The sequence below is a fragment of the Pinus tabuliformis genome, chromosome Q, assembly GCF_031772625.1.
Source record: "Pinus tabuliformis cultivar Carrire ecotype Pingquan chromosome Q, CPIR1, whole genome shotgun sequence".
In the NCBI taxonomy this organism is placed as follows: domain Eukaryota; kingdom Viridiplantae; phylum Streptophyta; class Pinopsida; order Pinales; family Pinaceae; genus Pinus; species Pinus tabuliformis.
In genome coordinates this window covers 356,287,905-356,305,328 of record NC_142296.1, presented here as the reverse complement: position 1 = coordinate 356,305,328, position 17,424 = coordinate 356,287,905, and positions in this window count along the sequence as shown.

The following is a 17,424-nucleotide window of genomic DNA, read 5'->3' as shown; positions in this document are numbered from 1 at the left end:
TGCTAAGGCACTATCACACCTTAGAGTGGAATCGGGGCATTCCGAATTGGATACTTTTCCCAACAACAAATTGGCGACTCCACTGGGGAACATATCTAGTTAGTTTATTTGTGTTTCCATTGATTGTTTGTTTCATAAACACAAGAAGAAGCAATCGAAAAGCATTTGCCATTATCAAATGCGAAGTAGCTGCTACTTCAATCCTTTCACTAGGATTTGTTTATGATCTGAACAGCTGATCCACAAATGCTCTAACAACCCTTTGTGATAGATCTTAGTCCTCCTTTAAATCATCCCTCTAATTGTACCTAATTGATAGCTTTTATCCAGCCAAAAACTGTAGATTAAATTGCAAACCATGACCCAGAACCCAGAAACAACTCTTGTTTCTGCTTCAGCGCAGACTCTGTGAAGAGGTTCTGCATTTCAACGCAGGTCCCGTGAAGGCTACCTGCGCTGAAGTTCAGTTTCTCTGTGCTGGGGGTGCGCTAATCATCCTTTGCCTTGTGCAGCTGTGGTTCCCTGCTTCCTTTTGCTCAGTTTTATCTCTGTTTTTGCAGCCTGTTATCAATGTGTGTACCTATCTGAAACCCCTTTTCTTTGCCTCAATTCCGCCTCCGTTGTATAAAGAAACTGTATTTGTTCTTTGTGTATTTGTTACATCATTTGCAGTTTCCCATTACAAAAGTAAACTAGTCATACTGTCGCCCTTAGATCTAGACCTGTCGTAAGTGTCGTTTTGATCTTAGGAGTGAGTTTGTTTGCTGTTCACAGTTGATTACGCTTTTACTTTTTTCTTTTGGTTTGAATTTATGCATTTCTAGTGTCGAAAGAAGTAAATCATAAAGTGTCGTAATCGTCTTTTTGATTTCGAAAAGGAAACTTGTTTGTGTGTTCACTTGAAATCGAATTCAAATTTGTACAACAGCTTTCTTTTTAGGCATCAATATTAAGAAAGTGAAAACAAATACATGCATATGTGAATTTGCATTTTGATAGTTTGTATGTTGATTTAGGAAAAGTGCATTTACAGTGTGCTCTATGCTCTTTGAGAAAAGATGGTGTCTTTCTTTTCCCCTTGTAGCTAGGATTTTCATTGTTGAAAAGGTATAAAAGCTTGCTTATCATCTTTAGACTGCATTTAGGAATTGTATCATACATCTCGTGGTGATCCAAAAAGGTAAACTTCTAAGAAATATCAACCTAAAATAAATTGAATGAACTTAACAACGCTTTGTAACTTAACGCACAACATAGAGGTCTAGGCTAGAGACGTGTTCCAGCGTCGTAAAACCTGGTCACTGGTCGCCTCACTGATGGTTGGGTGATTCCTCCTGAGAGACGATAAGTGCCAGTACGGATTGTGCTCCCACGTACCGTCGAGTATATATTGGGAGACCCCTATAGGCATAAAACCTTTATCCATAGGAAGCCATGTCGGCTACCCTACTGATCGCAATGCACTGAACACAGCATTCGGGAAGATTGACCACCTGTACCCTAAAATGTATTCTGTGGTTTTGCGAAAAGTTTGGCACACCCTCTACCTAGAACTCCAGAGCAGTCCCTTTCGTTCCTTCTCAGACTCCTTAACGGAAAAGGTCCATCTAAGCACTTGTCACTTCAGGCTCATTAAAAATTGAAGGAGACTAGAGTCATCTTTTGCTTTTTCTCGACTCTTTAAAAGTGAAAAAGCAAGCTGTGTCTAAGCGTCGTTGAAATTTATTTTAAACGGAATAATCACCCCCTTTTTCCTGCGTTGATCTTTAGGTTGAGAAAATGGAGCCTACCAACCAAGGAATTTCCCTTGGTGGAAATCCTAGTCCCTTCTCCTCTTGGGGAGATGTTGGTGCACCCCATATGGCCACCTTGTTGCTTCCAGGACTGACAATTTGCTTTCTGGTCTGGCTCTTCTCAATCGATGTCGTTCAGAACACCACTATTCCTGAACAGTCGAATCAGCAACTAGACGAGTCCAGAATTTCCCACCAACCTTCTACTTCCTCTAATTCTTCTTCTCTTCCTTCCTCTTCGCGTGACGGGACTGGTAAAACTAAAAACCAAGCTCCCAAGGAGAAGAAGGAAAAGAAGAAGAAAGAGAAAAAGAAGGAGCAAAAGGCAAATAAGGGAAAACAAGTGTCGTCTGATGAAAATCCACACACAGCACTGACCAGGCCTAAATCGCCATGTGTCATCTGCAAGGGAGACCACTTTCACAGAGATTGTCCTTGCATCCCTCGGATACTAAGGGACTGGTCTCCCCGTTTGCACAATCCGGTGTCATCAACCTCTGATAGCCATGTTGAAAGTACATCGTCAACTAGCGAAAGTGAAGTTCTAGGACAAAAAGGGAGAACTAGACCTCCCTGTAGACTGTGCGAAGGCAACCATGCCCTCCACCGTTGTCCCTTCTTAGACGAGGCTAAAAGAGTATTGGAAGATCGTCCGGTTTCACTGCTACGACTTCCTCCTGGATATAAAAAACTCTTGCCGAGTCCTTCGTTAGTTGAGAATCCAGCCAGCCCGCTCAAGTGGTCAGCTGAAGCATCTATCATTGAGGATAAACCCACTGAATCCATACCAGATGAAAGTCAAAAGGTCGAGGCGGCAGTTGACCCGGTCTTGCCTTCAGAGGTATTATCTTCGAATGATACAGTCACTGAAGAGGATAAGGATGACACCATCCAGATTCTTTTCATCAACACAGACTCCGACGAACACGGGGGGAATACACCCATTCCTTTATTGCAGGAAGGAAGTTCGTCAGAGTGATATCCGGCCATCTACTCGGTCCCACCACCAAGCAACCTAGTTGTATCCTTCGACTGGAACCAACTAGGCAGACCCCGGTTGCCAGCAAGCATACCATTCCAAATTATCGTCCAAATATACAGAATGGTCATGGCTGGCACCATCATTGATGAGGGGGCATCTGTGAGTATCCTTTCCTCTATTGCTTGGAAAGCACTTGGTTCGCCATCGCTTTTGCCTGAAATGAGAAATCTGACAGGCTTCGATAAAGGAACCAGTCGACCTTTAGGGATCCTCCCCAATGTGCCTATCACATTGAAAGGGAAGACCGTTCAAATGAACGTGATGGTCGTTCAAGGACCCTTGGATTATAACCTACTCCTTGGACGAGACTATATATATTGCATGGGAGCCATCGTCTCCTCACTCTTTAGAGTAATGTGTCTTCCGCACGAAGGAAGAGTGGTCAAGCTCATGGACCAACTTTCATTTCCCGGATCACGCATCGCAAATAGTCATATACTATCCCTAAATGGTCTCTTCATGCAAGAAATGTCTCAACCCACGGTTCGTCCTCCCGATGAGCGCGAGTAATTCGGAGGGATATGACTGGAACCTAGGGGGCATGCGTCCTGGTCTGCTTCGGCAGGAAAACTTTGGCTATAGGGTAGGTTTCCGTGGGAGAATATGACTAGTCTGTACCCCGCCCATGCTTGAAGAGGGTTATTCTAGAATAAGATTCTTTTGTCAAAGTTATGTGTTTGGCACTCGTTGTCACTCACCTTTGTCTATCTCGGTAGACATCGCCAAGGAAATGTTTTGTTTGCTGCGCAAATGAGACAATATTTGGTAACCTGAAAGAGGTAGGCCTTTCCTAGTAGAACAAATGTTTTATCTGCAAATTGAGGGGTAACCTTGAAATCATACTTTATTCCTGGGGGCATGCAAACCTTTTTGAGTGCAAGCAAGGGGCGGCTATTTATTTTTTAAATTTTTAGGTCCTCCCTTTAAACCCGTAGGTCTAACCCTTTAAACTCGTAGGATTAGTCGTTTCGGAACTTGCGTAAAGAAAGGATTCCAGGAGCAAAGCTTTGTAAGGTGCAATATCCATAAAAAATGGAATCTTACATGAGACATTCTTATCATATGACTGGATTAATCGAGCAGTTTTAGCACATAGTTCATGCTCGTTAAAAAATAAACATAAGACCGAGCAGTGTTTTTCCGTGTTTAAGCTCGTTAAAAAATGAACTACCCTCCGGTAAATAACCACCGTGAATGTAAAATTTATCAGCCATTAAAGCCTTGGTCGTGTTTGCACTGTCACCTCCACTTTTCCATTAGCCGATCATTCACCTCCATTTGATTGTTTACCCATTTTGAGGAACAGCTGCGAAGAGTGATTTCACTAGCCATCCTTGTGACACTGCCGTGCTTGGAAAATTCCGACCCTTACCTGGAATCAGCTGCTACCCATCTTATCACTCGTTCCTCAAAAGATGAGTCTTCTTTAAGCTCTTTTCATCTGACTTGTAAAATATGAAAAGATTGCCGAATTTTGGCCTTCCAGCTTGTTAAAGCGACCGGAAGTGCTATCCCTCCTCTAGATTTTAATCTTTTTGGAGCTGAGGGATTATTGCACAAAAAGATCGAGCGCTTGTTTTGTTCGGCTCGTTAAAACTATCAAAAATTCATCCCTTCTGTATTGTTTTATACTTTTTCGGACTTAAGGGATTAGATGAAGAAAAAGGAACTTTGGAGTTATCTTTACGTACCTTTTCAGACTCTCTAAAAATGAAAAGGACCGAGTTATCTTTGTCATTAGAGTCGTTAAAAAGATCAATAGCGACAAACTTGTCTTTAGACGAGAACGAGTTTCACTATCGCCAGGCTCGTTAAAACATAGCGATGGGTTTGCCCGAAGGGCAAATTATAGAACAAGCATATGTTATCCTCCTCAAGCTTAACAAAAATAAAGAGGTACTGGTCAGAAATGACTGGGGAAAAATTGGGAAGAAACTCAAAGAACTTTTATTGGTAGCAAGTCGCTCTTGAACGTGACACTTCCACTCCGTGTCTGAATCGGGTTGGGTTGTTTCATTCACCAGTCACATCACCATGGTCATGCCATACCATCCATCTTTGGGGTAAATGCTACCAATCCATCACATAAGTGTCGCCGATATGTTCAAGAGAAGTCATCTAGAGAAGTCAACCGTGTCCCATCCACTACCATACATTATCCTTCATTCTTTCATGACTGCCACCCTGAACCATATATCATCAGATCGTTTTCACCTCCATAAAAATCGTTTGCTCCTTTCCATGTCACTGATGTGGGATACATTAAGGCCCTCCTTTGACGGATCGCTTCTTGTCGACATCAGCTCATTATCCAAGAAGTTGATCTAGGAACACCCCCTTTAGTACTTTGAAGCTTGCATGCCTCAATGGCAAGTTTCTCACTTCCGGCGACAGGTATACATCAATGACCTTCGACCGAAAGATTTTTCCGTGGTGTTCGACGCCAATTCCTTTATTCACACCACGTGAATTGTACTGCAGTACCTTGAGGGTCATTATCATTATCGGTGATTCCTCTCGCGCTTGTTAACAGTTTACATCATTGACTGGTAATCAAGCGATGTCTTTCCATGTTCGACTTCAGAGCATTTCTCACATGGATCGACTTGTACTTAAAGTGAAGATCGGACGAGATTGAAGACCCCAGATCTAGTTTTATCCATCCGGGCTGCGATATATATTTAGAAAAAAATAAAGACATTGACATGTACAGCGTTACAGCACAGATAATCATCCTACCAAAAGGATGATGATTTCATCAAAATCATCAGTCTACCATCAGACGATTGTCTGTTCTATGTACATAAAAATGAATTTATAAAGCAGAGCATGGGAATGCCCGCCTTAGCTAGATCATGAAAAGAGTATGAAAAATAATTTATTGTATTGTATCTTATTATAGGTCTCCTCCTAGCATTGAAAGAACTTCGGATCCTCTTAATAAATCATTTCACCCGATAAACGGCCTCATACTTTAGGGGGCAACTGTTATAGACATTTTTGTTCCTTACAGCATTGAGCATGAAATGTCCATAATCCAAGGGATCCAAAGTCCCTAAAAGAGTTGTTCCTACCCCTAAAGGAACAAGGTCAACCAATGACAGCTTCTCCCAGAAGTTCTCCACCAAAAACCACTCAGAAACAGTCAATTCAGGATCAATTCAGAAGCTCTTCTAGCTGCCTGCGTTGCAATGCACCCCAGTACACTAGCTAGGTGCGTTGCAACGCACCTAAAAGCACTACCAGGGTGCGTTGAGCGAGAAACGCCAAATGGCAATGTCATTCCGCAAGGTGTACAGACACTGGAAGCTTCCAGAATCTTCGTCAATGACACTTGCCTCAATGAATTCGACTAGTGATGAGTAAGAGGCTCTCAACCTCCAAGTGGAAGCAAGAACTGATAGAGAGAAGCCACAAGTCAAAACATAAGCTGACTCATCCTCTCTGCTTACATCTATATATGGATCTCTCACCCAGAGGTCCAGGGGGCTGGAATTTTGTACTTTGCAGAGAATTGCTGTTGGTTTGAGATTGAGATTAGTACATTGGGTGATTTATGCTTTGTTGGAGGAGAGGAAGGGATTCCTTTGCTGGGAGGTAGATGCTGGATAGGGACTCACTTGGTTGTATCTCCTCTTGGACTTTCTTATCATATCAATAAAACTATTTGAGTTTCTCCTATGTGCTTGTATATCAATGATGCTTCGTTATATTTGTACATTTAGTTTATATCTGATCCTAAACTAGTCATGAATGTAAATCTATGTCTTTTGTGTAGTTTTCCTCTCTTGTGATCTTGCAGGAACTTGGTGTAAGCTGGACCAGTGAAGGAGCAAGCAGCGGGAAGCCAACAAAGGAGAGAGCGATTGGATCGACAGACTAGCGGAAGACACCGGTTAGTTACATCCTTCTTCTCCATTTACATTTCACAAAGAAGAATACGAAGCTAGTTTTCCTTGTTTGTTGCTAAGGCACTATCACACCTTAGAGTGGGATAGGGGCATTCCGAATTGGATACTTTTCCCAACAACAGCAGCAGACACATCTCCAAGACTAGGAAATTCATTTTCTGTCTGTTTCACTCCCAAAGTAAGGGGAAGATCGTCGCCACATCGATGACCTCCACGAAGGGTTCCTCCACGCAGTGGCAACAGCAAAGGGATACGACCATGACAGAACATAGGAAAAACTTCTCCTCACCCACAGGGGTACCACACAAGTTTAAAGTGGGAGACAAAGTTTGGTTACATTTGCAGAAAGAACACCTTACAAGAGCCCATCAGAAGCTCAGACCACTCCGACATGGTCCTTACACCATTACTAAGGATGTGGAAAACCATGCTTTGGAGCACAACATTCCCCCATTCCTTCTCTTGCACCGAGTGTTCAATGTGGACCGCTCTCTACCATGCTTCCCACCATTACTGGACACATCAAAGATAACAGAACAACTCACTAGGGACCAGGTTTAGCAGATGGAGGAACTCAACGTAATGGAGACCATTACTTCCTAAGGGGCAAGGAATGATATAGGTTGATCCTGATAGCCACCCACCTATCCCACTTGGACCCCCACAACTGTCTCTTTCAGTTTTTCAGTTTCCTTAATTGTAGCACAATTTGCTATTTTTAGCAGTTTTTCGGGTCTTAAACTTCTAGAGCCGTTTTGAGGCCTTAAACGATGTTTTTTTGGGAAAATTGAGAGTAACATGGGTCAATGGATTGATGTTGATCTTCTGAAAGTTTTAGTTCTCGGATAGATCTTTCTAACGAGATATTTTGGGCATCAAACAGAGATCGTATGCCAAAGTTATGACCCCACGAAGTTGATGTACCAATTTACCCAAATGGGGCCCATAGTTTGACGTTTCATCTTCTAGGGTTAAGGTTTTCAGATGTTTAGGGTTTTCCATTGTTTCTCAACAATAAATAGGCCTTCGAGCCTCATTGTAACACAGTTCAGAGGCATGTAGCCGCCACATCTCTTCTCAGAGATAAGCTATGATCGCCCTAGCTCGTTTATTTCCTTTCTGTTTGTAAGCATATTTCAGTATTTTACATTGATGAAATGAAGTATAATTTCTGCTGCATCTCTATATTTATGGTTATAAAAATATCTCATTAGAAATTGAAAGCAAATGAAGATGTGAATGCATGGCATTACTGAGTGTATGTAGGAGTGAATGATCATGCATGAAAACAGTGAATACAAGATTCAAAAAATTAAACGACATGCATGTGTGTGAAACGAGCCGCCAAATTGGTGACTTTCATGAAAAACGGTGTGATGCATGCGACAATAGGGAGATGCTAATGAAAACTAAAATGGTACTTGTACAAACTAACATGTATGTAAATGAAAACAAGTGTTCACAAAAATCAAGAATACAACACTCACACAAGCCAAAACACAAAAAGTGATAGAAATGTAGCAAAAACAGGTAAAGCAGACTTGCCCACAAAGAGATGAGGTGGATGTGCCAAAGACTACTAGATGTATTGTGGGATGCCAAAGCTCCAATATGGATGTGAAGAATGATCTTTGAAGCATCGAATAAATAAGTTTGACGCTCATGATGTGCATGCCACAAATAGATGTGAATGAGAATGTCTGGTATCAAATGGCGAAGGCCTTTGTCGCTGGGATTGAGAATGTCTGATATCAGATGGCGGAGGCCTTTATGAATAGTTTTCGTGGCTGTAGCAGCAGCGTGGGTCTTTGAAACCCTATGATGTTTTTTTCATATATTTCTTGGTTAACCTGAAGATCCCACGCAATAATGCCCACCTCTAGTTTGCTGAACAGATGGATTAAATGCATTCTCCTTTATCCAGCTAATGCACTAATGCATGAAATGATGCCCATCACAACTTTAGCACATGTTTTACAACCTCAGATCAGAAGTGCGTGAGACTGCAAAAACCCTAGACATCGCAATGATAACCCTGCAAAACGGAAAACAAGAGCCCGGGAGATATATGCAAAACCTCAAAGTAAAACCCTTAAAAATTAACCTAGAATCACAAAAATTTGCAGCTCTAGAACAACCTAACTAATTTAGAGATTTTGGCCCCTTAATAGCCAGATTCAGCAATAAGCACAGAAATATTTTAAAGAAATAAAAACTTCAGGTTTTCACTGTGAAGGACTTCAGAAAATCTCTCATGCAAATTAGAAAAATAAACTGAATGATAGACCCGGGATCAAATCGAACTGGGCTCAGCAAAAAATGCTTGCGGGAGTTGGCTGGTTCAGCCGAGAACTTCCCCTAACGCCTGACAATCTTCTTCAGTAAGAGTTTTCCTGCATAGCTCACTTCAACCATCAGTAAAGAGGGCAAAAATGCTGCTAGATCTCAAAACGTAATGCAGATACCTTCCATTACTTCAGAAACCCTAACACCACTCAAACCCTAGCAAGTGAACAAGATACCTGTGCTCACAATACTCTAAAATAAGCTATTATTAATGGCTGAAAAATAGAAAATGCAGAAAATTAAAACATCTCACAGCACTTCCAGAGAGTAACACCAGCAAGATTTGGACCCCAAAGTCTTCTTTTACTAACCAGAAATCACATTACAAGAGATCTTTTTCAGCACAAGACTCACAGATCCCATTAGAAATTGAAAGCAAATGAAGATGTGAATGCATGGCATTACTGAGTGTATGTAGGAGCGAATGATCATGCATGAAAACAATGAATACACGATTCAAAAAATTAAACAACATGCATGTGTGTGAAACGAGCCGCCAAATTGGTGACTTTCATGCGAAACGGTGTGATGCATGCGACAATAGGGAGATGCTAATGAAAACTGAAATGGTACTTGTACAAACTAACATGCATGTAAATGAAAACAAGTGTTCACAAAAATCAAGAATACAACACTCACACAAGCCAAAACACAAAAAGTGATAGAAATGTAGCAAAAACAGGTAAAGCAGACTTACCCACAAAGAGATGAGGTGGATGTGCCAAAGACTACTAGATGTATTGTGGGATGCCAAAGCTCCAATATGGATGTGAAGAATGATCTTTGAAGCATCGAATAAATAAGTTTGACGCTCATGATGTGCATGCCACAAATCTAGGAAAAACAACACTTGTAAGAAAGCTTGCAAAAGAATCTTTGCATGTAACCTCCAGCTTCTAAAAATAGATCCATAAAATCTAGGGATGCTTTTTGCATGTTTATTTTTTATATTTCGAGAAGAATCACCCCATGCATGCAAGCCAAGTTTTCTTGGCCTCGGATGGAGCTGGTCAACCTAAAGGCACATATAACAGCCTGCTTGTGTGAGAGGCATTATTGCTTAATTTATGGGGGGAGCAATTGACATCTACCTAGAATTGTGTAATTTTTGGGCAGAGCTACACTACTGGGCTAGATTACGCAATTTTCTGGAGGAAGGTTATCTAATCGGATTACGCAATTTCTGGAGGCAACGATGGTTCCCCTCCAGAATTATGCAATTTTCTGAGGGAGCTGCTTAGCAAGGAGTTGGACCAAGAATCATGCACAGACTGAAAAGCTGTTGAAAAACCAATGAAGCTTATGTACTTGACCCTGCAAGACATGATGCTAAGGATGTTTGGTAGGGAGCCTCTAAGACGAAGCTAAGGAAAAATTTTGGAGGGTGGTTGTAGCCGCTAGAACACTTGGTGACACACTAGTAGAACTCCGGCTCTCTAACTGGACCTTGTTCATGTAAAACAAGTTTAACGACTCAGGAAGTATTGTTCAGTTCTTTTTTCATCTTGGTCTCCACACTTTCTTGATTGTAAGATATAGCATCTACTAAGCTCTTGGTTAGTTGACACACATTCCAAGCCAAGTCAACATAGTTGTTTTGATTGGGGTGAGAGGTATATTGGTGCACAAGCCTTATGGTCCTCATAGTTTTAGTTTCATCTCTAGTGTTGGTACACAAGCCTTATGTGCAATTTCTGATCTGAGCTACACTACTAGGCGAGATTGCACAATTTTCTAGATGAAGGCTGTTTGACAGGATTGTGCAATTTCTAAGCCCAATAGGCTGCTAGTAATATTTGTGCAATTTTTGGAGGGAAGGCTAGTTCCCCTCTAGAATTGCACAATTTTATGATGGAACTTCTCAGCCAGCAGCTCGACCAATTCTAGAGAGGAAACCTGTGAGGGGAGTGAAGTAAAGAATCATTCACACGCCGACAAGTTGCTGAAAAACCAATGAAGGTTATGTACTTGATCATGCAATACATGCTACCAAGGATGGTGGGTAGGGAAGCTCGAAAACGGACCTAAGGAAATTTTTTCGATGATGGTTGTAGTTGCTACAATAGAAGGGTTAGGAACACAACATATGCAAGTTTGTAAAATCCTTGTATGGGATCAAGCAAGCACTCTGTGCTTGGTACGAGTTAGAAAATTAATTGTGTATCTTGCAGTGTACGTAGATTATCTTTTTGATGATAGGGAATAATCCACTAGTACAAAATGGCTAATTAGTTACTAAACAAAATAAAATTTGTATATAAATGACCCTTTTTCAGCCAGTGACCAATAATGGCTAATTTACAGTATCTTATAACATGACAAACTTTTAGTTGTATTTAGCTTAGTGATTAATTGGTTGTCTCAACTTTGTCATTTAGTACTATATTTAGTCATAAATTTGGTCATAAATTTATTCATTGATTCATTAATTAATTGTCACAATTAATGATCTAGGTGGATTTTGGTGGCCACCCAACTATCCCACTTAGACCCCCACAACTGTCTCTTTCAGTTTTTCACTTTCCTTAATTGTAGCACAATTTACTATTTTTATTAGTTTTTCGGGTCGTGAACTTTCAGAGGTGTTTTGAGGCCCTAAACGATGTTTTTTGGAAAAACTAGGAGTAACATGGGGCCATGATCAATGTTTCTCCCAAAATTGTAGTTCTCTAATAGATCTTTCTAACGAGATATTGTGCACATCGAACGGAGATCATATGCCAAAGTTACAACCCCGGGAAGTTGATGTACCAATTTACCCAAATGGGGCCCATAGTTCAGCGTTTCATCATCTAGGGTTAGGTTTTCGGATGTTTATGTTTTTCCATTATTTCTCAATAATAAATAGGCCTTCAAGCCTCATTGTAACATTGTTTAGAGGCATGTAGCCACCACATCTATTCTCAGAGGTATGCCACCATCGCCCTAGCTAGTTTATTTCCTTTCTGTTTGTAAGCATATTTCAGTATTTTACATTAATGAAATGAAGTATTATTTCTATTGCATCTCTGTATTTATGGTTATATCTATAATTTTTTGCATTCTTGTTTAAATCCAGATCAGTGGTATCTGAGGGGTCTACTTTTTCTCTATTTTTCTTTGCATGTCCCCAACAAGGTCAGGATATAAGGAGTTAGAACTTGAACTGGTCAAACCTTTGCAAGATGAGCCTTGCAAATCATGACAGTCTACCATGGCGGATGAAAAGAAAGATGAGGGGGCAGGAGATCCTATAAAAATATTTCTCTAAGAAGCCCTCGAGCAGTAAAGGAACACGATGATGGACAGCTTTGCCCAGATCCTTCAGCGGCTACCCAGAGGCGATGCATCGACTTCCAACAACTACTCTGGAAATGCCATACCCTTTAAGGTACAAGTTAATTTTGAAATCTCCATCTTCGAGGGTTGAATAGACGCAGATGCCATAGATAAATGGTTAAATCTACTAGATTGGTATTTTTTGTTCATGATTTTTCTAGTCAGGAAAATATTATTTTCGCTCTTCTCAAAGCAGCCCCCCATGTCAATGAAACTTGGGAAACCTACTGCGAGTAGAAGGATGAAAGTATGGGCTCACTATTTTCAGCTACACCCACTTGGAATTCATTCTGGGATGCCATCAAGGAGTAGTACTACCCTGTCAAAATATACGAGGATAAATACATAAAACGAAATATGTTGCGACAAGGAAGGGACCAAGATGTGCCAGAGTTCACAAACATTTATCATACCCTTCACACACAGTTGGGTATCAAGGATTCTGAGTTGCATTTGGTACTTAAATACCGCAACTGCCTACGTAGATACATCCAGGAAGAGATGAAATTCTTGAACATCTCCTCGCTCAGCAAGGCGTACCGATATGCTGTCAAAATCAAGCAGAAGTTCAAACAAAAGTAGCGAGACTTTGGATCTACGAATCCAAATCAAGGGAAAGTCTTCCTAGAATTGTAAAACCAAGGACAAAGCCAAGACGTGGCAACCCAAGGCAACACGTCGAAGCTGCAAGAAAATAACAACCCCAGGAAGTCAAAGAAGGACAGAGGAAAGTGGTGTGAGTTCCATAAGAACCCCAATCACAACACAAGTGAGTTTTGGACCAAGCAGTTGCTAGTGGCCGAGTTGAAGGCTTCATAATCACATGCATGTTCTGACCCTGAGTCAGAACCCCACAAGGGGAATGGAAAAGGGAAGCAAATCATTGATGCGGAGCCCAGTGCAGCTGTTGCCACTGCTAAGATCCAGAAGAATGAACCCAAAGATCCAGAGGAGGGGTAGCGTCTTTTCCACTCATAGAGGTGGGTGAAGGATTCACCACTGCAATTCATTGTTTACAGTGGGAGGCAAACGAACCTCATTTCAATACAGGTCATGAAGTGTTTGGGCCTACCGACTACACCACATCGGCAGCCATACAGTATCGGGTGGCTTCACCAAGGACAAGATCTCCGAGTCCACCAGCAGTGTCATCTTCCCTACAACATCAAGCCCTTTATAAATGAGGTATTTTGTGATGTTGCACCTCTTGATATTTGTGATATACTATTAGGCCAACCATACTTGTGGAGGTGACATGTTGTGTATGAGTCAATGCCTCGTGCTGTCATTATTTATTTGTGTAATTCATTATATAGGATACCTGATGTAGCCCCACCTACTGCCACCTCTTTGATCACTACTAAGAAAGGCAGCAGACACATCTCCAAGACTAGGAAATTCATTTTCTATCTGTTTCACTCCCAAAGTAAGGGGAAGATCGTCGCCACATCGATGACCTCCACGGAGGGTTCCTCCACGTAGTGGCAACAACAAAGGGATATGACCATGACAAAACATAGGAAAAACTTCTCCTCACCCACAGGGGTACCACACAAGTTTAAAGTGGGAGACAAAGTTTGGTTACATCTGCAGAAAGAACACCTTACAAGAGCCCATCAGAAGTTCAGACCACTCCGACATGGTCCTTACACCATTACTAAGGATGTGGAAAACCATGCTTTGGAGCACAAAATTCCCCCATTCCTTCTCTTGCACCGAGTGTTCAATGTGGACCGCTCTCTACCATGCTTCCCACCATTACTGGACACATCAAAGATTATAGAACAACTCACTAGGGACCAGGTTTAGCAGATGGAGGAACTCAACATAATGGATACCATTACTTCCTAAGGGGCAAGGAATGATCTAGGTCGATCCTGATGGCCACCCACCTATCCCACTTGGACCCCCACAACTGTCTCTTTCAGTTTTTCAGTTTCCTTAATTGTAGCACAATTTGCTATTTTTAGCAGTTTTTCGGGTCTTAAACTTCTAGAGCCGTTTTGAGGCCTTAAACGACATTTTTTGGGAAAATTGAGAGTAACATGGGTCAATGGATTGATGTTTATCTTTTGAAAGTTTTAGTTCTCGAATAGATCTTTCTAACGAGATATTTTGGGCATCAAAAATAGATCGTATGCCAAAGTTATGACCCCACGAAGTTGATGTACCAATTTACCCAAATGGGGCCTATAGTTTGACGTTTCATCTTCTAGGGTTAAGGTTTTCAGATGTTTAGGGTTTTCCATTGTTTCTCAACAATAAATAGGCCTTCCAGCCTCATTGTAACACAGTTCAGAGGCATGTAGCGGCCACATCTCTTCTCAGAGATAAGCTATGATCGCCCTAGCTTGTTTATTTCCTTTCTGTTTGTAAGCATATTTCAGTATTTTACATTGATGAAATGAAGTATTATTTCTGCTGCATCTCTATATTTATGGTTATATATGTAATTTGTTGTGTTCTTGTTTAAATCCATATCAATTAATGACTAAATATACAACAAAATATACTACAACATGATCTTCCAAGAAGACCAATTAATGACCAAAATGTTCATCGCGTTATAAGATACTATAAATTATCTACTAATAGTCATATATATGCAAATTTTAGTCATTGTTTGAAACTAATTAATTACCAAAGAAACATGAATAAATTTTGGTCGTTTTATAAGATACTATAAATTAGCTTACTAATAGTCATAGATATGCAAAATTTAGTCATCATTTGTAATCACAAATTTATCGTTCGCAATAGTAATTTATCGTTTTTTGATAATTTCATATCCAATATATAAATGACTAGTTTATTATTTGATATTCATTTCATTTACTTTCATTAATAATCATTATAAATGACAAATTTAATCATTGTATATTAATTTTATTTGTAGACATCATTAATCAATATAAACTACTAATTTAGTAGTTTTAAATTTACTTTATTTGTTCATTATTAATCAACATAAATTAATTAGCAATATTTTGAGACCAAATTATAAAAACGTCATACAATGTGCATGTTCATCTAATGTGAAAATGTAAAGTTACATATGTTAATTACAATATTAAATAATATCAAGCACAAGTACAAATAATTTCAACCACATAAATTATATTATATGAAATGTCAAGTATTACAATATGGGTTTCCAACTTAATATTGGTTGGACTACAATTTACACATGAAATACTACTTCCTCACTTCAAAACATTATCATTGTTTTCCTAAGACATTGCAGGTGAATTCACCAAATCTGAAGACTTGACCTGTATGTGTGTGTCTCATGCTAGATATTGTATTTAAGGGTATCACTAGATTGGTTCTCTTGTCTCTCTTTCTTCATTTGTCGCTCCAATGTTATTTTTCTCCTCTTTTTTCAATTCGCACTTCTTACCATCAATATTGAATTCCTCTTTTGAAAATGAAAGAAGATACAATGCAGAGTATAAGACATGAAAAATTGTTAATACTATAATATAAACTCAAATAGACTATAAAGGATCTATACTACATATACCTCAACATCAACAATGTCAATGCCATTTACCCCAAGAAAAGAAAGAAACTTGAACAAGTTTCCTTAAGATGGGAAACAATGGCCATTATGTGGCTGGAGGACCTGTATAAACAAAGCAAATAAAATGTCACCATATGAAATAACACCTTAAGAACTTACTATTCAACCATTAGGAAAATCATAGGCACAATAATGTCAACTAAGTTTTAGATCTATCCACCTTACAAATATTTATTTGTTGAATAACACACGAAACAAATCTAGGACAATATTGGAATTTGTTTTGGTTGCAGAAATTCATATTCAAATTACTTGTGCGAAAAGCATCTACATCTATACTTTGCAACATATTCATACATGTAGTTAAGATATCCTCAATGGGATGATTTTCTAGAGGTTTCTGTTTGTAAGAAACCTTTCTTCCTTTATCATTGGGATTGTCTTTGGGAACCTCAAAATTACCCAATGACATGACAAGGGCTTGGGAAAGTTCATCATATTCTTGTGTTGGCTTGTCATGATGACTAGAGAGTAACTCCATAGTCAATTCAACATTATTTTTTTCAACACACCTCAATTCTTCTTGTACCCTGGACCTTAGAAATCCCATGTCAACCATCATAGAAATTACAACCTCATAAGGTGGATGACCTGTGCTTCTAGGAATACCATTTTTGCTTCCTTTAACATCACATATGGTAGTGTATTCATGGGTAATAATGGAAACAACATAGGTAATCAAATATGGAATGTAGTGACAAAACATTGGATTACTCCATATAGATAGAACAACATTGAGAACATGGTCGTGTGGGGTGCGAATGAAAAAATTTCGATGCATTATAACAATGTTCAAGCATCGAGCAACTAGTTGAACTAATAACTATGATGTAGAGGGCATAGTTAATAGCAAAGAAAAATTCACAAGGTACCCCAAAAGCTTATAATGGTTTCATAATGGTTTCAATACCTTAGTCATGTACTATTTCCATTTCTCATTGTGACTTAATGTTATTATCGACGTTAAACAACCTATCGCTTCAAGAGTAGTCAAAAGACTTTTAATTGTACCATGGTCATAGAAACAATTCACCATTGTTGTATTACACATTTCCTTTTAGTTCTCATAGACAAATTCTTTCATGTCATCCACAACTTTCCCTCAGTAGCGGCACTTTGAAGAAAGTGATGACTCAAATTTATACAACCTACAACTCTCATCCACATCAATATTGTCATGAAAATTTTTGGCAAGAGAAACCACCACATTCTTGGTTGCTCCACTAACAAATCCTGTATCATCACCATGTCAAGTGGGCACTACCAAAACCTTCAAAATATTCACATAGAATGATTGGATTGCATACAAAACCTTATTCATAGTCTCAAATTATATGAGATCAAGTGAATTCCTTTTAATCTCTTGGGCTTGAGATGCTAATATCTTATACATCTGCATGTTGACCAAGTCAACCAACACACATTCGTGAA